Here is a 24037-nt window from a genome sequence, read left to right on the forward strand (position 1 = left end):
TTTGTGCCAGCTTTCCAATAGGTTTGTATCTCCTTTGCTTTGCATGTTGTGTATTTAATTTTCACCAGTTGAAAATAGGCATAAAATGCTACCTTATTATTTTAAGCTGTAAGAGATGGTACTCAAATTTAGTCAGGTGGTTGTTGAGTTGTGTTGCACTAAAAATATAAATCTATTGGCTTATCAGTTTGAAAATACGCATTCATAAATGAGGGCCTACAAAACAGCCCTCGGTTATTTTTTCTTTACTAGTTCAGATTGAAGCAATAGTGGTTTGAATGTCTTTGCACCACACATGCATTTTCATTTATTTGTCTTTTTGTTCTATTTTTGCTCTTTGTACAATTTTTGAGAAATTAAGACAGGGAAGTCTTCCTTTATGCAACTGTTCCAATGAAATGGAGCCTCTTTCTTTTAATTTCTTATAACAATCCAGCTGCACTAATGGACAATTAGCTTTGCACTCTGCTCTTTCACAAGTTGTATTTGACTCTGCTTATGGTCTAACACAACTAGACAAAAACATTTTTACAACAATATTTCTTTTTGTTTTAGAGACGTTTCCCTGAAGTGAATGATATTACTGGGGGGGGCGGTTTGTGTGTATGTGCTTTTTTTTAATACAGTGCTTGACTTTGGTTCCTTTTAAGACTACATTGTTCGAGTGAGCAACCAGTTGTGCCTATGATTATATAGATGTGAGCAGAGTTTTTGTGGGGGGAGCTGGCTCTTTTTTCATAACTTCTGCTCTGCCAGCTTAGGTGTCTTTTATTCATATATATTTGTACATTGAAATAATAATGAGATTACTATAAGCAGAAACATTATATTTTAGCAGTCATTGATTGGTAGGCTTTTTTTCTGCACCCTCTAATGCTATTATTAAACTAAGGAGACTTGTATAAAATACCATTTATGAGCGCTGGGGAGAAGTATTGGGTTGTTTTTTTTTTGTTTCCTCTTTAAAACCACTTCCTGAGTTGTTTCCTAAGGAATAGTAGAGACACAGATGTTACACTTAATTGTCTGGCATGAAAGCAGAAAGCTTTTTAGTTCATTTTTATTGTGAAATTTTTGCCCCAATAGAATAGTTTTTGAACAATTAGTTGCAAATACTCAGTATCAACATTTTGTTTGCACCATGTTTGTATCATTAATTGTTGTTGTGGTTGTGATTAAATATACACATTTAGATCAGGGTAGTGCTCAAAGACCCCAGTAAAAATTGGGGTCCCCATTGTGCTGACCCATGTACAACTACAGAAAGAGTTCTTGGTATGGGGAACAAAATAGAAGCAAATGAACAGAGTGATGACTAGCATAGTTTGTTTGTTGTATGATCTGTTGTTGATAGAGCAAAATGAAAATCAGAATTTACATCCCATGGAAAATTTCAGTATTTCAGTGTTTGATTTTGTCCTGAATCATTGTAAATTTTGATTTTTTTGGAAACTGTCTTTTCAATCAAAAGATCATTTTGAAGGAAAGTTCCTGGACACTGCTGTTTTTAGTGGTGGTTGTTTGTTGTTTATTTCTTTTTTTTTTTTAATTAGGGTTAGACTAAGGCCTGGTCTACACTAAGCGTTTATACCGAATGTAGCTGAGTTGAACCGATTTAACCCTGCACCCGTCCACACAACGAAGCCCTTTATATTGATATAAAGGGCTCTTAAAACCAATTTCTGTACTCCTCCTCGACGAGGGAAGTAGTACTGAAATCGGTATTGCCATGTCGGATTAGGGTTAGTGTGGCTGCAATTCGACGGTATTGGCCTCCGGGTAGCATCCCACAGTACACCATTGTGACCTCTCTGGAAAGCCATGGAAGGGACCTCTGGTGAGTGTACCTTTGTAAATATAAAACATGGTTTAAAAGCAAACTTTTTTAATGATTAATTTACCCTGAGGACTTGAGATGCATTCGTGGTCAGTACAGTTACTGGAAAAGTCTGTTAACATGTCTGGGGATGGAGCGGAAATCCTCCAGGAACATCTCCATGAAGCTCTCCTGGAGGTACTCCAAAAGCCTTTGCAGAAGGTTTCTGGGGAGGGCAGCCTTATTCCGTCCTCCATAGTAGGACACTTGACCACGCCATGCATGTAGCAAGTAGTCTGGTATCATTGCATGACAAAGCCTAGCTGCGTATGGGTTCAGTGTTTGCTGGCATTCAAGCAACATCTGTTCTTTATCTTGCTATATTATCCTCAGGAAAATGATATCGTTCATGGTAACCTGGTTGAAATTCAGGAATTTAATTAAGGGGACAGAGATGGCCATTCCTACTGGGCTGTTTGCCTGTTGCTTAAAAGAAATCCTTCCTTGCAGGTAGCCAAGCAGGGGGAAGAGGGAGGGTGATTGGTGCTGAGCTTTTTTGCGTTTGGCTAGCAGGGATCTTCCCTGCCACCAGCCACGCGTTGGGGTGGGGAAGGGGGGTGTTTAGCAGTGATCTTCCATGATACCAGTCACGCAGTGAGGGGAGTGGTAAAGTGATCATCCCACAGAATTGGATAGGGGGGTGGTTTCTGCTGCTGCATGTTAACAGGAAAGAAGCAGCACTGAACGGGATTTGCTTGGTATTTGGGAAAGGAGGGCACTGTGTATATGAAGGTTGCAGAAGCCGAAAGACAATGGCTTACCATGGCCGCATGCAAGCTGAATTTTTCTGCCCGGACCTGCATCTGTGAGATCTCTAACACCAAAGTCGCAGGCATCAATATTAAGATGCAAAATGCGACCTTGTAGTGAAATCACATGTGCTATGTAAGGTGAACAGTGTTGTTCACCATGAAAGAGTATAAGCATTGTTCTGTAAAATGTATCTTTTTAAATACTTCTCTCCCTTTTTTCCCTCCCTCTGCAGCTGCAAATTTTTCAAGCCTCTCTACTCCATCCCAAAGGCTATCTAGATAAGGTGGCAGAGAAAAAAGACGCGAGACGAAATGTTCTTGGAAATCATGGAAGTGACCCACAGTGAAAAAGCTCATCTGAATGAGTGGAAGGATGTGGTATCAAATTACAGGAAAGATGCCAGTGAACGTGAGGACAGGAGGGACACTTGAGATGAGAGGTGGTGGCAGGAAGATCAGAGGAGGCATGATGCAACACTGGGGCTGCTGCGTGATCAAACTGACATGCTCCGGCATCTGGTGGAGCTTCAGGAACAGCAGCAGGATCACAGAGTGCCACTGCAGCCCCTGTGTAAACACCCTCACCATGTTCCATATCCTCCTCAACCAGACGCGTAAGAACGCGTGGCGGGAGCTCTGTGCACCCGCCCACTCCACCCCCGTGGACAGTCCAACCAAAAGGCTGTCATTATTTTGAAATTTTTTTAGTGGCCTTTTCCTTCCCTCCTATCCTCCTCCCAAACCACACCCGGGATACCTTGTCAGTTCTCTCCCTCTTTTTATAATGAATGAATAAAGAATACATGATTTTTAAATGATAGTGACTTTACTTCCTTAAGCAAGCTGTAATCGAAGTGGGAGGGTGGGCTGCTTACAGGGAATGAGTCAATCAAAGAGCGGGGAGTTCATCAAGGGGAAACAAACACAACAGTCACACTGTACCCTGGCCTGTGATGAAACTCGTTTTCAAAGCTTCTCTGATGCGCACCGCTTCCTGGTGTGCTCTTCTAATCGCCCTGGTGTCTGGCTGCGCATAATCAGCAGCCAAGTGATTTGCCTCAGCCTCCCACCTCACCATAAAGATCTCCCCCTTACTCTCACAGAGATTGTTGTGCACACAGCAAGCAGCAATAACAAAGGGGACACTGGTTTGGCTGAGGTCTGAGCGAGTCAGTAATGTGCGCCAGCGTGCCTTTAAACGGCCAAATGCACATTCTACCACCATTCTGCACTTGCTCAGCCTGTAGTTGAACAACTCCTGACTACTGTCCAGACTGCCTGTGTATGGCTTCATGAGTCATGGCATCAAGGGGTAGGCTGGGTATCCCAGGATAACTATAGGCATTTCAACATCTCCAACTATTATTTTCTGGTCTGGGAATTAATTCTCTTGCTGCAGCCATTTAAACAGAGTAGTGTTCCTGAAGACGCCATCTCACATGGATGTTGGTGAAACGTCCTTGTGATCCACCAGTGCTTGCAGCACAATTGAAAAGTACCCCTTGCAATTTATGTACTGGGTGCTCTGGTGCTCCGGTGCCAAGATAGGGATATGGGTTCCATCTATTGCCCCACCACAGCTAGGGAATTCCATTGCAGCAAAGCCATCCACTATGGCCTGCACATTTCCCAGGGTCACTACCTTTCGTAGCAACAGCTTAATGATTGCTTTGGCTACTTGCATCACAGCAGCCCCCACAGCAGATTTTCCCACTCCAAATTGATTCCTGACTGACCGGTAGCTGTCTGGCGTTGCAAGCTTCCAGAGGGCTATTGCCACTCGCTTCTCCACTGTGAGGGCTGCTCTCATCTTGGTATTCTGGTGTTTCAGGGCAGAGGAAAGCAAGTCACAAAGTTCCATGAAAGTGCCCTTACGCATGCGAAAGTTTTGCAGCCACTGGGAATCGTCCCAAACCTGCAAAACTATGCGGTACCACCAGTCTGTGTTTGTTTCCCAGGCCCAAAATTGGCGTTCAATGGCTAGAACCTGCCCCATTACCATCAGGATCACCAAAGCGCAGGGGCCCGCAGTTTGAGAGAATTCTGTGTCCATATCCTCATCACTCTCGTTGCAGCGCTGCCATAGCCGCCTCCTCCTCGCTTGGTTTTGCAGGTCCTGGTTCAGCATAGACTGCACAATAATGTGCGAGGTGTTTACAACTTCCATGATTGCTGTCTTGAGCTGAGCAGTTATGGCAGAGTTATCACAGTTACTTCCTTTTATAGGTATGCTGTATTTCAGATTTCACTGGGTTTTAATGGTAATCATTTATTCCTCTATTGTCACTTCATTTCTATTGTTTCCCATGGCTCTATGGAAGTAGACAGGGAAAGATGACCCCAGTTGTCTTAGCCTTAACTTACTTTTTCCTTCTTAAACTTCCTGAGACATTAGCTCTCGAGATTCACCAATTTTCCCAAAACTGCCCTAAGAAGCAGATATATTGGTTCTTCATCCAGTTCGACTTCTCCACACAATCCATATGTGAAACATGTTTATAAAAACTGAATTTACTTACTATCCATGCAATAGTTTAGAGCTCTGTAATTTTATTATGCAATAACTAAGAAATGGAAATATTTCTCTAGTAGAATAAACAATAAAGGAACTCTTGATTCATTTGCCTGCTCTGTTTCATTGATCATAGCAATCTACTCATCATGTCAGGTTTGAGATTATGATCTTTAAAAGTTTATCTTTTCTTTTTATGAAACAGTGGATGAGGATTTTTCATGATTTACCTGACAATAAAGTCAGTAATTTTGATCTGCTCCAGGAGAGTATCCTCTTCTTCTCAGCATATTCATGCAGACAGATAATTGATAATTTTATTTATAAAGCACCCACCTGTTGTACAACAAAATAAAATATGTAGAACCAGTATAACGAAACATTCTTACAATTCAAACAAAGGAAACAAAAGGAGTGGGGATAAAAACACATAAATGAAGAGGTAGAAAGTGGAGTGGGAGAAAGTAATACTGAGGATAAAAAATGTATAGCTATTTTAAATGCCAGGAAAGACTGAGTAAGTAAGGTATCAATTGAGGAGAAGAAGAAGTTCCACTCCCTAAGGCTGATCATGACATAAGCACAATGACCTAGTGTATGGAATGATGGGATATGAGCTACTTGAGGAAAAAGCTCAAGGAAGATGCCTTGAATAGTCACTTTCAGGACTGTGAAAACCACCCATGCTCGTTTACAATAAGTCCAGCGAGCCATACACAGTTGACTTCTACATTTTAGGAATAATTGGTCACCTGGAAGACCATTACAGACTTCCTAGCAACTTCTGTTAGTTATTGGAGGAACAACTTTCAGTCAATACTGGATAGATATTATTATGCATGCAGCCCTGCTATGAGAAAATTATAATAATCAAGCTTTGTGGTCATGAGGGCATATTCTGCTGTTATGTGGCCTCACAATAAATATCTTTTGAACCACATCGAGTACATGGCATGCCACAGAAAAAAACACATTAACATCACTCTTTGTTTCTAGCAAGTCCCCTGAAAAAAAACCCAAGGCTTGAAAGAAGACAGAATCCTCATAACAATTTCTATCCACAAGCAGGACTTGTGATTTCCAATGATATTAGATATGGTGGCTCCAGTCCAGGTGATATTATCATCCAAGAATTCTTCCAGATCAGAGTTTGAACTTGTGATACATAGTGTTTGTGCTGGATAGCTGTGTATTATTGGCATACTGAAGACACTGTTAACACTGTGTTGCCAAATGAACATGAAAGACAAAGTTAATTAATGAGAGATCTCACATTTAACATTTCTTCATGATGACATCCAGTTTGTCCATCACACCAACTAACTTATATATTTTAGGAGTAATTGGTCACTTGGATGACAACAGACATGCCAGCAACTTCTATTAGTCACTAAAGGGACAACTTTCAGTCACCTCTATCCAAACCTGCTCAATTTCCTTTTATCCTCTGTAAATAGAAAAAAGGCCAATAGCCAAAAGTCAGAATCAAAGGCCCTCCACTGAGAGTGCCTGATGACTATCCTCAGGTATTTAATTCTAAGGACTGTTGTCTCAAATATCTCAGTTGCCCTGAGCTGCCATGGCTAGCACTGAGGGTATAGGCAGTTTTTCAGTTAGCCACAATTCCAAACATAGAAAGCAAATTCATGACCTATAATTGTTCTCAGAAACAAATAATGTGTGTGACAGTTTTCCCCCAGGATGCCATTTGGAACTGGAGTACCACTGAGCCCACCTGACCTACCAGCCCAGGCTCCTTTTACACTGCACTGCTGTGCAGCCTGTCAAGCCGTACCACAGGTTTCAGACTGCACTTCGCCAGCACACATACAGGTAGGGACACACACAGAGATGCTGAGATCAGCTCTGCATAGGAAAGCTCAGCTAAAGCACCTCCCCATTCCTAAGGTACACACACCCCTCTGGAACGTAAACAAAATATTATACCATCTTGCACTACACAGGAAACTGTACCTTGTAAGCTCATTAAATCCGCCTCCTCCTCAATGTGGAGAGGAATATACACAGCTTTCTGTCCCAAGTTTTGATTTCCACACAGTGGTTTTAAACAAGACAAAACAAAACAAGTTTATTAACTACAAATGATAGATTTTAAGTGATTATAAGGGCCAGCAAACCAATCAAAGCAGATTACCTAGCAAATGAAACAGAAACACTATCTAAGCTTAATATACTAAAGAAGGCAGATACGAGTAGCAATTTCTCACCCTATTTGTTGGTTTAGGCAGTTTGCAGAGATTCTTAAGGGCAAGCTGTACTTGCTTGTAGCTTAAAACCCCAGGTATTCTTTTTACACACTAGAAAGCCCTCTAGCCTGGGTTCAGCCCTTCTTCCTCAGTTCAGTCCTTGTTTCTCAGGTGTTTCCAGCAGTCATCTTGGGCGGGGAGTCCATGAAGAAGAACCCAGATGATGTCACTCCCCTGCCTTATATAGCTTTTGCATAGGGCGAGAACTCTTTGTGTCCCAGTTTTAGTTCCCACCTCTTTCAGTGGAAAAACACTAGTATTCTATGATGGAGTCCAGTACCAGGTGACTTGGTCATGTCTCTGTAGGGCCATAGCAGCCATGAGGCAGAAGCTGTTTGTAGCATCCTCAGGAAGTTTCCCCAGTGGGAGATTAACATCTTCTAAGACATAGTGTGCTCCCTAATGGCCCTCCCAAGACAGCCATCTAGACTGATTGCATTCTGCCTTGTGGGTGTTCCCCAGGTGTAAATACATTTGTAATAGATGCATAGACAATATTCCTAATTTCAGATACAAAAAATGATACATGAATACAGATAGGATAATCACATTCAATAAATGATAACCTTTTCAATGATATCTCACATTATAAAATGCATCATCTGTATTATGCCATGATCACATCACAATAATATTTCTATGAAGAATATGAACCATGGTGTGCTTGTTGAATAATTGGCATAATGTTTCTGTTCCCCCATATCACTTTACGGGCAGGAAACTTCTCTCTGGATCAGAGGAAGCATCTAAATAATCTTGAGGTGTGAGACCCAAGAAAAGTAGAATGCAGTTACCTAGTCTGGGAATCACAGTTATTGATGTCTGATCAGGGCATGAAAGAAACACCCCTAAATGCAGATTTAAAAAAGATACTTTTGACCACCAAAGCTAACTAGGATTCAGAACAACTGGGATTCAAGGTTCACACCCAAATTCTCTTGGGTGAAAAGTGAATATATCACATAAATAAGTGGGGCTAAAAATATTCCTGCCACACCCTCATATTTCAATAATTCACTAGAATCATCTCCATACTGTTCAGATTGAGCTTCAACCAAGGTGCTGTTAAAATCCATTCTCTCTTGCCCCCTTCCTCACAGTTTTTATAGCCTCTCTGCTGCTGCTGTGCATACTCTCCCCACCTTCTTCCCTTGTCTTCTCTGTTCCTCTTTTCCCCTTCCTTTAATCTCCTTTCTTCCTTCTTTTGCCTCTAATTCCCTCCCACCAAAATGCTACCCCCAAAATTTAAACAACAATAATAAATTGTGCACTAATGTGAGGGTTGCAGACCAACCCTGTGTTCTGTTCCTTTCCCCACAGCTCTTACGCAGACTTTGAGAAATGGGGCTAACAGCATAGATCCAACTGCCCAAAGCCATCCTTTGCAAATCAGAGAGGAGAAAGCATAACTACTCAAAAGCAAATCTATATATCTTGACCAAGCTACACTAGTTAATAAAACCAGACATGTCTGCTGATTGTCCATTGATAATGGATAGCACCAGCCAATAAAATTAAAGTTATCAGTGCTATATCCAAATCAAAACCTAAGACAGAAGGTGACAGTTATGGGACTAGCTTCTCTTCTACTGGTCTTTCTGGGTGCATCTCTGCAGGTGTTGTGCATCTTGCTGCCCCTGTCGTGGTATGGAATTTTCCATTTCTTAAATTGGTCCAGGACCTGTGCACACTATACTTTATATACAAACAAAGTCTCATGCTGAAGATCCAGTTGAGTTTTACATTTCCACCCTTGAGGAACCTATGGCTAGTGAGATTAACCAATAGCCTTCTTAAAACAAAGTAATTTTTTTAGTAATTGTAATAAAACATCAAATAAAAAGGATTTTAAAACAAATAACCTGTACAAGTGTCTGTTTTACCTAAAGTTCTATCATGCTGTAATTGCAACCAAAACTGGCTTAGAGTCTTCACATATCCCAATGGGTTCCTGTGTCTGAGCATCTTTCAGTCTGGTTGTCCCTGCTCCCCTGAGAGTGTCTTCTTTAATCCTGCCAGTTTTCTTTGTTCTCTGAGAAGCTTCTTCAAGAAATGGCAGGTTTTGGGGCTCCTGGTCAAACAAGTTGCTCCAGGAAAGCAAGCCAGATTTGTCAGAGCCTATGGTTCTGACACTGTCCTTCTCAACTTTAAGTGGTGGAAATGTTTTCATGACTATCTTGAGCAAGTTCCTTCTTCCTGCCTGGACCATTCCAGACTCTTAATCAAAAATATCCTTACTGGAAATACACCATGTGAGTCACAGGCTTTGCTATAATCTTAATTATTAAAGAGCACCTGAAAACAGTTACAAAAGGGAGCAAGGGAATCTAAAGATACCAGATAACATCAAAGTTGTCTGGCTAGAAACTTCTCACTAATCTTCCCAATAAAACAACAACAAAAAAACCAAAAAACAAACAAAACAAAAAAAAACAACAAAAAAGGGACAGGGCAACAAGTGCTGAGATTATCAGTGGCTTATCAATTCTTGTTTGATGGTAGCTAGCACCACAGATAGATGTTTACAAATGCCTTATTGAATGTTGAAGTCCAGAAGACAACAATCCATGAAGAATCCAACAGCTGTGCTGACAAGCTCAGAGTATTCAGCTAAAAATGGCCTGATCCTCATCATAACTTGGTGATCTACTTGCTAGCAGAATCATAAACATAGATCTTGCCACAGGGACACAGAAAATAGGTAGATGATCAAAATAACTTGTCTTTTCAGATGGCTCCCATGTACATTGCCAGCAAGATGATGGGTGGGGCGGAAATCACACTTTCTCCCTCTTCTCTTTGTTTTGTAGAAGGCTGGTAGCTTGCATCATCATCCAGCCAGATCTATGTGAGACATGCAGAGTAACACTGCACACCAGAAATGTGAACTGTCAGCCTTATTTACAACAGATTTGGCATTATATAGCTGCTTAAATACTCCCAAAATACTCCCATGTCACCCCTGCTACTTGAACATTGCTCTGTGGGAATCAAAGGGATTTACTGAAAGAGCTAAAATAGAAAAACCCTAGTCTGAGTACACAAGCTGATATTATCAAAGATTGTTCCTTTTACTTTCTTTCCTTCAACTGACTATTCTTGTGAAGTATCAGAGGGGTAGCCGTGTTAGTCTGGATCTGTAAAAGCAGCAAAGAATCCTGTGGCACCTTATAGACTAACAGACGTTTTGGAGCATGAGCTTTCGTGGGTGAATACCCACTTCATCAGATTGTGAAAATTGCTTTAGTCCAGTCATTGAGCAAGGCACAGCCTCTTATGTTATATTTCTCTCTTAACCATCTTTCTTAAAACTAAGATGGTTTTACGTCTCCGCTCTGAGTTTTTTCCCTAATGTGGTCACTTAATTCCACCTAAATCAGTTTATTTTCATGCCAGTATTTCTCTCTAGGTCTCATATCTCCCCAGGAGCTGTCATTCTGAAGATGGATTTTAAATGTGCTCTCTGCTTTTACCTTGAAAAAATTGGAGAGTTTTGTAAATCTTCACATCTCTAGTAATATGCAGAGAGTGCAAGGGGGAAAACTACCCCTGTCCAAATTTTATTGAAATGGATAGTACAGTATATCAAGACCTGCCATAAAGAAGCAAAGATCCCAGTCTCGGAAGATCTAAAGGCAAATTTTGTCAGAACTACTGTGTCTTTGAAGGTTTGCCTTGGCAATTTTCCCAGCATCTCTACAAAGCAGTTCCTTGGAGTTCAGTAAACACAATTATATAGAATTACTGTTTGGATGCAAAGGGGAGATCAGGGATCCACTTTGGGGAAATGGTTCTGAAGTCTATATTTTTAGTTAATTTACTCCTCAGCCCTAATTCTGTGAAACAGGAGTTCACTGCTTGGTAGTCTGCAAGAGTAGGTAACTGTGAAGTAATTTCATAAAGGAGAAAACTAGATTAATATCTAGTAACTGTAGTTCTCTAAAAAATATCTCCACAGATCCACATTCTCAGTTCTCCTTGTTATTCTTCTCTTTGGAATTTGTCTTCTAGAGTATAGACTGAGGACATTAGAGGGGGGAGACATGAAAGTATAGGGCCAAATTTTGTTCTAATTTATACTGATAACTTTGCTGTCTTCCAATTTATAATGGTGTAATTGGGAACAGAGCTCACTCTTCTATTAGTATTGATGAAGGAGCTGCAGCTGACCAGCAGTAACTTGTATTTGGATTTCTGTTAGAAATGAACCTGAACACCCATCCAGTTGCTGCTCCCTGGGTTCATCCTACCATCCTTTTCACAACCGCTGGGACTCTACTGCCGCTCTCTCCCCATTGCAGGTTTGGACCATAACTTGGCACCTCTTATTACCTTACTATACAAGGAGCAAGATATAACCTTCTGGTTTGAGGGCCAGATTCTACTCTCTTGTGCACACACTGGTGTAGTTCTGGAATAATACCATGGAAGACAATGACCGAGGGCAGAATCTAGCCTTTTAAATTTGGTGATATTCCAGTTTTCATTTAGCCCAGAATAAATGACTAGCTATGAAGATATTGTGCCATGCTATGCTGCCATGTTAAACATCAACAGAGGACATTGTACCACATTTGTCTTTGGCTTCTGACCTTGAAATGTATGTTGAATGTGGACACTAAATTAACTACATTACTTTACTAGTGCCCCAGTCCTGCAAACACAAACTCAACATATCCAGTTTCCTGAAGTAGTACATAGAAGAAAATATAACACCCCCCCTTTTCTTTCACTATCAACATATAGACATTATTTCCCCTAATTGTTTTGCCCACCTGTCATAAACAGATAGCTAAGGGTTAATGTTCTTTTACCTGTAAAGGGTTAACACAGGGAACCAAACACCTGACCAGAGGACCAATCAGGAAACAAGACTTTTTCAAATCCAGGTAGAGGGAAGTTTTGGGTGTGAGTTTTTTGTTCTTTGTCTTGGTTCGGTGACCCTCTCGGCTATGAGAGTGATTTTTCTATCTCCAGGCTTTCTAATCTTCTGTTTCTAAGTTGTAAGTACAAGGATAGTAAGACAATAGGTTTATATTGTTTTCTTTTGTATTTACATGTGTGTAATTGCTGGAATGTGTTAAATTGTATTCTTTTGGAATAAGGCTGTTTATTCATTTTTCGTTTAAGCAATTCACCCTGTATATTGTCACCTTGATACAGAGATCCTTTTATGTCCTTTTTTCATTCTTTTTATATAAAGCTTTCTTTTTAAGACCTGTTGGAGTTTTTCTTTAGTGGGGACTCCAGGGAACTGAGTCTGCAGCTCACCAGGGAATTGGTGGGAGGAAGAAGTCAGGGGGAAAATCTCTTTGTGTTAGATTTACTAAGCCTGACTTTGCATACCCTCTGGGTGAGGGGGAAGAGAGATTAGATCTCTCGGTACTTGTGTTTCCAGGACTGGAAGCAGGGAATCTCCTAGGGTCGTCCAGGAAGGGGAGCCTGGGAGGAAGTAACAAGGAAACAAGGGGAGGGGGTTATTTCCCTTTATTGTAAGACTCAAGGCATCTGAGTCTGGGGGTCCCCCAGGGAAGGTTTTGGGGAGACCACAGTGAGCTAGGCACTGTATAATTCCTAGCTGGTGGCAGCGATACCAGGTCCAAGCTGGTAACTAAGCTTGGAAGTTTTCATGCTAACATCCATATTTTGGACGCTAAGGTCCAGATCTGGGAAGAAATGTTATGACATGGTGTGCAGTGTTGTGGGAAAGATAGAATCCAGAAGCCAGTAGGAATATTATATTTTTCTTTTCTCTGCTAGGGGCTTTTAAGCAGAGAGGGTTTGGTTTTAAAAGGAACCAGAGAGAATTTTTTTTTCTGTTTTCTCCTGGCAGTAGCTTGCTTATTAAGCAAGGAACTATCAAGCTGTGACAAAGGGTCTTTTGTACACAACAGCACTCCGATTGAGAGTCAAGTACCGAGCACAATACACATGCAAATAAAGTGGTTTTTCTGGTTTACTTTACATTTAAAAGATTAGCTAGAGAAAAAAAAAAGGCACTGTTGCTAGGCAGATCCCAGGAGGCAACAGAGAACCTGCATTTCAGGCAGTAAACACCAGAGGGCGCCTCAGCACAAGAAAGCAGGAACTATGAGTTCCAAGGAAAGCCTGAGACAGGAGCGAGCACGGCAACAAGCCATGGACAAAGAAAATGAACATAGGAGACGGATGGAACTAATTAATGCAGAACTAGCCAAGGAAGAGGCAGCCCACAAAAGAAAACAACAAGAAGAAGAGGCAGCCCACAGAAGGAAACAAGAAGAAGAAGAGGTGGCCCACAGAAGGAAACAAGAAGAAGAAGAGGCAGCCTACAGAAGACAGATAGAACTCCAGAGGGAGACCCACCAACAGGCCATGGAATTAGAAAAGGCTAAGCAACAAAACACAACCAATCCTAACAACCCTGCATCAATGATTGTTCCACAGCACAGGAAATTTCCCACCTACAAGGCAGGTGATGACACCGAGGCCTTCTTAGAAAATTTTGAAAGAGCCTGTCTTGGGTACAGCATCTCTGAAGACCAGTACATGGTAGAATTGAGGCCACTGCTCAGTGGACCCTTAGCAGAGGTGGTGGCTGAAATGCCAAAGGACAGAATGAACGATTATAAACTGTTTCAAAACAAGGCCAGATTAAGAATGGGGATAACCCCGGATCATGCCTGTCGGCGTTTCAAAACCCAAAAGTGGAAACCAGATATGTCATTTCCCAGACACGCCTACTACGTTGGGAAAAATTATGAGGCCTGGATATCAGGAAACAATGTTAAATCCTTGGACGAACTTCACCTCCTCATACAAATGAAACAGTTCTTGTATGGTGTTCCTGAGGACATAACACGGTACATACAAGATGGAAAACCCAAAAATCTCACGGAGGCGGAGGAGATTGGAGCCAGATGGATGGAAGTGGCAGAAAGCAAAAAAGCTACTGTCAAGGGGAATGAATATCCCAGAGGGCACACCGACAATAAACCCTACAACCGAGGGCAACCAAAGACCCCACCTACAACCCAAGGAAAGCCACAGTCACCCTATTCTTCCACCTCACCAGTCTCCAGTAACTCACCTCGACCCAGTGACCAGTCAGCTGGAAGATGCTCTAAGTGTAATGAACTGGGACATATAAAGGCCAACTGCCCAAAGGACCCAAACCGAGTGCAAGTCGTTGCACCACCATCACACCAAAGATCCCCAGGCCCAGATGCCTCAAATACCCTTGGAGCGAAGGGAAACTTTGAGAGTGGGCGGAAAGAAGGTTACTGCATGGAGAGACACAGGGGCACAAGTGTCAGCTATCCACCAATCCTTCGTTGACCCCAAATTCATCAACCCAAAGGACCAAGTGACAATTTACCCCTTCATGTCACAAGCTGTAGACTTGCCTACAGCTAAACTGCCTGTCCAGTACAAAGGCTGGTCAGGAATGTGGACTTTTGCAGTCTATGACAATTATTCCATCCCCATGCTACTGGGGGAAGACTTGGCCAACCAGGTGAAGCAGGCCAAGCGAGTGGGAATGGTTACACGTAGCCAAACCAGGCAAGCTTCCAGACCCATTCCTTTTCCTGAGCCATCCACAGATGCCCCGTCTGTGTTACCAGAGACCCAGACAGTGGTAGTGGACCCGGATTCCATGCCAACCACTGAAACAGCCACAGCACCTCCAGTCCCAGGCCCGGAACTGGAACAGCAACCAGCAGCAGCAATTGCAACCACATCTTCAAACTCAACGCCAGAGGGCGCCAGCGAGCCAGAACTGGCAGAAGCAACAGACAGCCATTCCCAAAAGGCTCAGCCAGAGCCTGAAATACCCTCAGGTGCACCAGCGGAAAGCGGCTCACCAGCAATGGAACCAACCCCATCACCTACATCGCTTACAGAGGGACCAATCCCAAGTCCACAGTCTGAGGAAGAACTGGTGACCCCAGCCTCAAGGGAACAGTTCCAGACTGAGCAGAAAGCAGATGGCAACCTTCAGAAAGCTTGGGCGGCAGCACGGAGCACCTCACCGCCTCTCAGCTCTTCTCACCGATCCCGGTTTGTTATAGACCTTGATGTCTCCTCCATCCTTCTCTATGCAATTGCTTCTGTTTTCTGCAGCATGCTATTCTGCATCTAAATAACACTAATTATACTCTGGGGCTAATTTCTCCATTTTTGACATTTTCTAAAACAGAAATTCCTATGCTTTTGTTTAGAATGTCTTCATTGGAATTACTTGTATATTTAGTCAGGCAAGGGAGTAGGTACAATTAAAATGAACATCCAGAAATCCTTTACACCAGGGATCTCAAACTCAAATTACCATGAGGGCCACATAAGGACTAGTACATTGGTACAAGTGCCGTATCACTGAAACCTTTTCATAAAATGATACAAAAGTGTAGTCAAAAATGGGAAAAAAAATGAACAACTACAGCTAAGTGAGACCTGTGGGGTCCTCCTGAACATATCATGGCTTATCTGCCCCGTCAGCTACTCTGGAGACATCAAGAAGGATTTGATCTGAAAAGGGAAACGGAAAGCCTGGGCAAGACACTTGGCTCTCAGCTCCTGAGTCTAGGATTTAAAGCCAAACTGATGTTACATGATATGAGTTTGCTGGTCTCAGCTTAGGCTCTGGTGGTCAAGTCTCTTGTGATGCCTGTCTGTTGATTTAAAGGTAGTCTAGGGCTCTGGAGCCAGAGGAATGGCAAATGTGCAGGATGCAGTCTTTGAGACTCCCCCAGCTCTGAGCACCTCAGCTGGGGTTAAAGGCAAAGAAGACACTAGCTTCCACAAGGTAATGTTCTGTTGTAACCGTTCCTGTGGGGGAAGAGCCTCCTAGTTCATGTACATAAAAGAATGAAAATGCTGAAGGGGCAGGCAGAAGCCATCTGCAATTTGCAGGCAGGGACCATGTGCAGCATATGAGCATGTCTTGTAACAGGAGGTGATGTTCTGACAGCATGGGGGATAGAGGCACATTGATCTGATTCAAGTAAACAAAACCATTCAACCCCCACCCTGAAAAGAACTTCCCACCCCAATTGCTCATCCCTCAGTGCTGCAAACCTTCTACTTTCAGCAGACAGCAGCCAAAGCAGAATGTCAAACAACCTCACTGAAATGACAAAATACACCCCTCCCGACCCTATTCTAACCCCTTCCCCAAATCCACGCTCCAGCCCCACCTCTTCCCCGCCTCCTCCCCTGAAAGTGCCATGTTCCCACTCCTCCCGGAGTGTCAAACAGCTGCTTGGAGGTGGCTGGGCAGGAAGTGCTGGAAGGTAGGTGGAGGAGTGGGGATGCAGCACGCTCTTGGGGGGGCCAAGGAGGAGATGGGGGTGGGTGGAGGAGGGGAGCTTGGCTGCCACTGGGTGCAGAGCACCCACTAATTTTTCTCTGTGGTTCTCCAGCTCTAGAGCACCCACGGAGTCAGTGCCTATGGCAGGCCGAAGGAAATAACTCTGCGTGTTTGAGATCCCTCCTTTACACTAATGTACAATCTTTAAAGCACCACACAGGCATTTCTCATTACATTCTTGTGTCATTATCATAATGGTATGTCAATTAGACATTTCATTACTCATAGTTAAATAGCTATTAAAGGCCTTTAGATGCTGTCTAAATTCTCTGAGGGCTTTCTATGGTTTTCATTAGATATTTACGGGTATGTCCAATAAGCAACATTGAGTAAATTCTGGGAAATGTCACTGTGTATTAGAACAATATTATCACGAAAAATCTTATATTGATTACTAGAGGTGACAGTCCAGTAGCCACAAAAATGTCATGTGATCCTCTTTTCCCAGTTGCTAGTGTGTCAATAATTGAAAAACATCTATTGATGGGTTAGGAGTGAGAGTGCAAATTATTTTAGATTGCCTGACTCTCTCCTGGAAAATCTGACTGTTTGGTAATCCAAAGGTGCAATACACATACTATATATGTTTATTAAAGTATATAGTGCCATAAGTGTGGAATGGCTGGCTGAAATATACCCAGACCTCTGTATGGTAACAGAATTGTAGGAACAAAGCTACCCAAACCTGAACTGTCTCAATGCTTTGAGTTTGCATTGTGCTAAAAAGTTGATATTAAAATATGTGCTTTAAATTTTCCCCTCATTTCTAAGCTCGCAATGGATAATTTAATCAATGTTATGGTGACTCATGTGGGACCAAGTCAGGCTTCCAGTTACATCAGATCTGCCACTTTAACAGATCTGGATTCCCATTAAGTAAGCTGTAGTACAAGGATTCTGTGGCCCATAAAACATGCAAGTGTGAGCCTTTCAGTCTCTGCTGAACTTCATCTCATCATAGAGAAATTATCCTCTGATCTGACAAGGTCTTTGTTAGGGATGTGTTTATTTATAAGTTTCGTTACTGCAGGTGTGTGAGAATAAGCATGTACTGGGAGAGCTTAATTTATCACTAAAAGTTACATTCAAAAGAGAGTTATGAATCTTTCAGTCACTTCTCGTGTGAGAAAAAAATATTTATCATTATTTAATTAAGTGATGAGTCTGATTAATTTTAAACCTAAAATAGCAGTCTAATCACTTTGCTGTGGCTTGTCAGAATACAGCATGCTACCCTAAACTGGAGTTGTTGTTGCTTTTTTTTCCCCCAAGTATTTTGCTGCCAGATAAATCTGTTTCAGGAATATTTATATGGTGACATCTAGTGGCACTAAATTACACTTGAATATTCCTTGTTGATGGCCAGTGATGATAATGTGCCACATGGCCAGTTTGCTTCCTGGAAGTGGTATTGTGAATGTGATTACATGTCCTTTACAGTTGTATGGAAATGTATTTACAATTGCTTGTCTCACAGTACTTTGTATGAATCCACTAACACCTGTGTAACATTTCTCAATCCCTTTAGCTTCACAACAGGAGTCATTCTTTTTAGAGATTATTTTGCACCAGAGAGCCTCCTTCTGTGATGGTAGTAATGCCATACATGCCTTCTGCCTCCAACTTTAAGCTAAACCTGATGCAAACTCTTGCAATGCCCTTCATGACTGGCAGTGAAAATGGTCACTTCTTTGCATGGACATTTTCCCATATATTTATAGAACAAGGAGGAGACTGATACCACAACACACCTGTCCCAGCAGTCAGAACCATGAGATTTACATAAGACAAAGTAGATGAAGTCTTCTCTCCTCCTTTCTGTTTTCACCCTCCTCCCATTGAACATTACTCATTTTCTGGAATGACCTTTACACGCAGAGAAGCATATGGAAAGCACATATATTTTGAATTTAAAGATGATTGATGACAGAGAAAAAATGGCATAATTGCAACTTAATAGCCAAACAGACACCTTACCTACAGCCAGATAAATACTGTACTCTGTTGCAGTACCAGATAAACTGAGATTTTCACTGAGCCTAAGTGATTTAGGAGCACAAATCCTAATGAAAGTCTGCGGGACTTGTGCTCCTAATTCACTTATATGCTGTTGAAAAATCCCATCCTTAAACATCAATGACACTTGATTCTCATTTAGTCCAAGACTAGATTAATATACATTCACAATTGACTTACCATATTTAAAGGCAGAAGCAGAAGTTAGCAGGCAACACAGTTATTCATAGATTCTCATATTCAGATTCAGGTATCATACTTTCTATTTATTTCATTGGATTCATGTTCCCATCTATTCAGTGGGGTAGAGATATATGGTATACAATGGCATACATGGGGTGATTTACTGTGTTTAACTTTAGATAATTGGCTTTTTGCACATATATAAAGCCCACAAGGCACAATCCTTCAGAATTTACTCATGTCCACATTTGCACTAAAGTGAAAAGGGCGGCTTATATGGTATGAGAATACCATTCAAATGATAGTTATTTTCTTTATATTCACAGCTGGACATGCTAATTAAAGCCACTATTAGAACTAACACTTCTGTATCAACAATCTGAATTCATCATGGACCAAACCCTGCTTGCCTTACCCTTGTGAGTAATTCACTACAATGAGTAAAATAAATAGGATCTGGCTCCATATAACTGAATAAAATAATAAGTTCTAGTGCTTCTTTACCCAGTTACTAAGAAACTCTCCTAGGAACAAAAATCAGAAGCTAAACTGTATCTTCAAAGTAAAAGAATCTTTTTTTTTTAATTTATATTAGGAAAAATTAAGTACATTCAAAGTCATGGTTTAATCCGAGGGAAAAAATCTAGTTCAGTTGATTGCATTTCCTAGAAGGAATGTTACAGACAGTTCAAAGAAGTTAAGGTCCTGATCTAAATCTTTTTGAAGTCAATGGAAAAATTCTCAGTGACTTTATGAGCTTTGGATCAAGCCCTTAGTGAACATTTTCTCCTATCACAAGTGTACAAGATGGAACAGAGAAATCGATGAGATAAAGTACAGAAGCTTTCATATGATGAAGGAATGTCTCTAGAATATAAACTATCTCAATTATCAAATAGATTTTCTGAAGGATAATAAATTAGAGAGGAAAAAAGCAGAGAAAAAGAATGCATTTATAAATATATGTGTATATATACAGGCTATATACATAAACCTGCATAGAAAAGTAGTAGATATAAGCATGCTTTATAGAAAAAAGAAACCTTAAAGAAAACTAAACCAGATAGTAGTGTAATTAGAAGCCGAGTTCTATTATGTCAGAGTCACTGCTGTTTTAATTTAAAGGCAAAAATCATTACTAGCCAAAAAGGGAAGAGTATAATATAGCAAATTAATAGGCTAACAAACACAAGGTTATATTAAGACTTTTAAAATCATTTACAGAATTTTTGTTTTTCTTATTTGCTTGAATTACAGGCAGAGGTAAAAGTAGTTTTGCATATAACTAAAAAAAATTAAAAGTAGATGCTTTTCTATTTTAGTATTTTACAATATGTATTTGATTTTTATTTACAAGGTGAAAATTCACTATTTCCTAGTTTTGCCGGAGATGGGAATTTTCTCTAGTAGATCTCTGAAGAAGCACACCATGAATTCTAATTTTTAAATCATTCATATTGTACTCAGGAGATACAGGCATAAATCAAAAGCACTGGAGTTACTGCCAGCATGCCTAAAGTTATTCAATAATTAAGGATACTAATATGTTCACTTCAGGTTTGTATCTCCAATGACTCCCCACAAGTATTATCATTTCCACTGTACTACAGTGCTGATCCTCAGATGCTGTTAAATTGTTCATAGCTCCAGTGACTTCAATAGAGCTATTACAATTTACACCAGCTGAAAATCTGCCTCTATTCATGACACTGTTTAGACAACTGTAAGAAAGTGGTTCCTGCCTCAAGAAACTGTACCCAGTTATATACTTATGTATATATTTAAATTTACACATGGGCTGTGTCATGGTGTAAATAGGATTATTCACCCAAGTAAAGTTACCCTAAGCACATGCATAATTACTTCACTGTATGAAGATCCAAATGAATGACAGTGACTTGCCTGTTTGGGAGAGCATAGAGTGGAAACAAGGGAGCAGCAAGAGCTGATCAACAAGATGTAGGTGGATGAGAAGGCATAGGTGTCGACTCTGTGGGTGCTCCGGAGCTGGAGCACCCATGGAAAAAAAATAGTGGGTGCTTAGCATCCACCAGGGAGATCAGCTGTTGGCAACTACCAATCAGCTATTTGGCATGCACAACTGCCCCTATCACCTCTTTGGCTGGTGTAACACCTCAGCAGCCCCCTATCTCCCTTAAATCTCCTGGAGAGGCAGATTAGCACTGTATATTGCTAACGCTGTCGCAAGCATCACAAGGTATTTTGGGGAAGGTTAAATGTGTGAGGGTGGAATGGAAGATTCCTTTGCAGGCTGCAGAGGCCAGAGAGGGGAAGGAGGAAGAAAGCAGAGACTGGGTTAACGTGACACTCCAGCTCGCTCAGTCAGAAGATAAGGCACCAACTCCAGTCCAAGGCTTCAGCTCACAGCCGATGCTTGGCTGCCTGCTGAAAGGCAGCCCATAAGGAGTGAGACAAGAGAAAGCCAGCATGGAGGAAAACAAAGAGGACAACAAAGTCTAGCCGGTGTGTTTTGGGAAAGTTGAGGAGACCACAGAAGGCCAGTTTTGACTGGTACAAAGAGCATCAGGAGCAGAGGTCCCTGAACAGAACACCCTCAAAGGAACCCAGCACTTAAAATTCTCCTGAGACCTGGAGCACCTCAGAGATCATAGCTGACCCTAGAGGACCTGGACAAGACAAGGGCCCAGGACAAGAACTCCTGTCCACCCCCTCCCTCTTCTTCTTACATTACACCCAGACTTGGCCAGCCTCAGGTAGTTCTGGTGTGACTATGAAAGTGGGTTAGGGCTTGGGGCACTAACGCTTTCTTCCTTTGTTGAGTGATGTGGGACACCCCGCCCCCAGCACTCTCTGCTGTTATTTTATTCTTTTATTAGCAAAGCTTTAAAATTTAGACACTTGGTGTGTTTTGTCATCTCCTCCCCAAACGATCCTGTGGCCTCAGCCTGATAACCTGATGCCTCATGCAGATTGGCAACAGAAATCTGTCACACTAGCTGCAGCCAATCAGCTGTTTGGCATGAAGTCCCCTCCTACCAGCTGTGTGCCTGTGAGGCTTCTGAAACTCCCAGCTGGGCTCCTGCCTCAAACTGCAGGTAGATGTGAGTCCTTTTAATTTTCAGGGAAGCCAGAGATGAGCTAGGAGGACGAGCAGCTAGGGCATGGCAGTTTCTGGGCTAGCGGGGTGGGGAGGAGATGAGGCGGGCAGCTTCTCAGCTGGGGATTTCTCGAGGACCAAACTAGGCATTCTCAGTCCACCATGATATCTACCCAAGGACCCATGCCTGCCTCCAGCCAGGAGGAACCAGCTGCGGATGCCCGTAGTGTGGGGCGGGGAAAATAAGGACATAGTTCCTTTAAGAAAAGTTTGCCCTGACGTTTGATAAATGAACTTGGGATGGGGCATGCCCCCTCCCTACACTCCAGCCAATTGGGTGTGCCAAGCTGCGGCCAAAGGTGTGCAGGGCGTTACTGCAGTCCCGGCCTCAGATGCAAATGAGCAGCCACCCCCTACTGCCTCCCCCAGCCCGGACCCTACCCATTCCTGGACCCCTCCCATGGAGGCATTAGGAGCTCCCAACCCCCACCCTATCCCATTCCCCACAGTTCTGACCCAGATCCAGATTTGGATGGGGACCCAATGCTCAGTACCCATCCCTTCCCCTGTGCTTGGGAGGACAAGAGGGGGCTACACACTGCCAGTGCTTCTAGCCACATCTTCCCTGTGGGCTCTCCCCCCAGCAGGCTCTCATGCCTGTGAAAGTAATACTGCCTTGCTTCATCTTGGGAGTCTTGAGCTCCTCTTGCTTCAGGATGCTGTGCTGCAGCAGCCCAGTTGAGGAAGCAACCCCTTTGCCCCCTTGCCTTTGGCCATAGTCCCAGCAGCTGTTCCACTCCCACAAAAGTGACAGAGTGTGTGATGTAGTCAGCAAGTGAGTTTCAAAGAGAAGTGGGGGTGCAGCCCTGGGGACTGGGAGGAGCTGGAGTGACATAGCAACCACACAGCAGGATGAATGAATGGGCCATTTCTACGGGCAGGTCTACACTACAGCTGGGATCCATGCTCTGAGATCGATCGACGGGCGATCGATTTAGTGGGTCTAGTGAAGACCTGCCAGATCAACAGCAGATTTCTCTCCAGTCAACCCCTGTACTCTATCCCCGATGAGAAGAGTGAGGTAAGTTGATGAGACAGTTTCTCCCATCGATCCCCGACAGTGTAATCCCCACAGTAACTCGACCTAAGGTTCATCAATTCCAGCTACATTATTCACATAGCTGGAATTGCGTAGCATAGGTCAACTTACCACAGTAGTGTAGACATAGCCTATGCTGGGTTGCTGAATTAAATTTCTCTCTCTGTGTTAGGGTGGGCAATTTCTGAACTGGCTGCGTGGGAGAGGGGGGAGACAAAGCCGCTTTGAGTGCGTGGGTTGGCGCAGGTGCTAAACAGAGCCACCAGGAGGTGGGCAGGTCCTCTCAAAAGTACAGAGAGGCCAGGCCACGTCCAGCTTTTCAGGCACCCAGCCATAATAAAAATTAAAAATGCCAAAACATGAAAACAAAATGAGGCACCAAAAAAAGAATGAGATATAATTTGAATATTTTTTTTATTTAACAAATGCTTTTCTAACCTTTTTCTGTGAAAATGCATTAATTATTGAGGGAAAATCTAGCTTTCATGCAATGTCACAGTTCACATTAAGCATGGGAAGCCAATTCAAACACTCTTGTCCCATAGTTGAATGGTCATAGTTCTTTACCTGCTTCAACGTGTTGAAGGTGCATTCACCTGAAGCCACTGATGCAGGCAAACTGGCAAAAATATGCAATGCAATTGTGTGATATTAGGAAACACCCCAGAGAGTCCAAGTTCGAGTATTTTCTGAAGCAATTCCTTTGGCTTGCAATCCAATTTAAATTTCATGGAATATATTCATTTGAGGAAGATAACCTCGTCACTGATATCTTTTGAGATTTTTTTGTTGTGCTGTTGCTGAAATTGTTCAGCTACAGAAAGTAGATCTTCATTATTCAGTCTGTTGAACTGCCAAAGAAACCCAAAAAGGGTATGTAAAGGCACACGCTGGGGCTCGACCC

This window comes from Gopherus flavomarginatus, chromosome 2 (genome assembly GCF_025201925.1).
Source record: "Gopherus flavomarginatus isolate rGopFla2 chromosome 2, rGopFla2.mat.asm, whole genome shotgun sequence".
NCBI lineage: Eukaryota > Metazoa > Chordata > Testudines > Testudinidae > Gopherus > Gopherus flavomarginatus.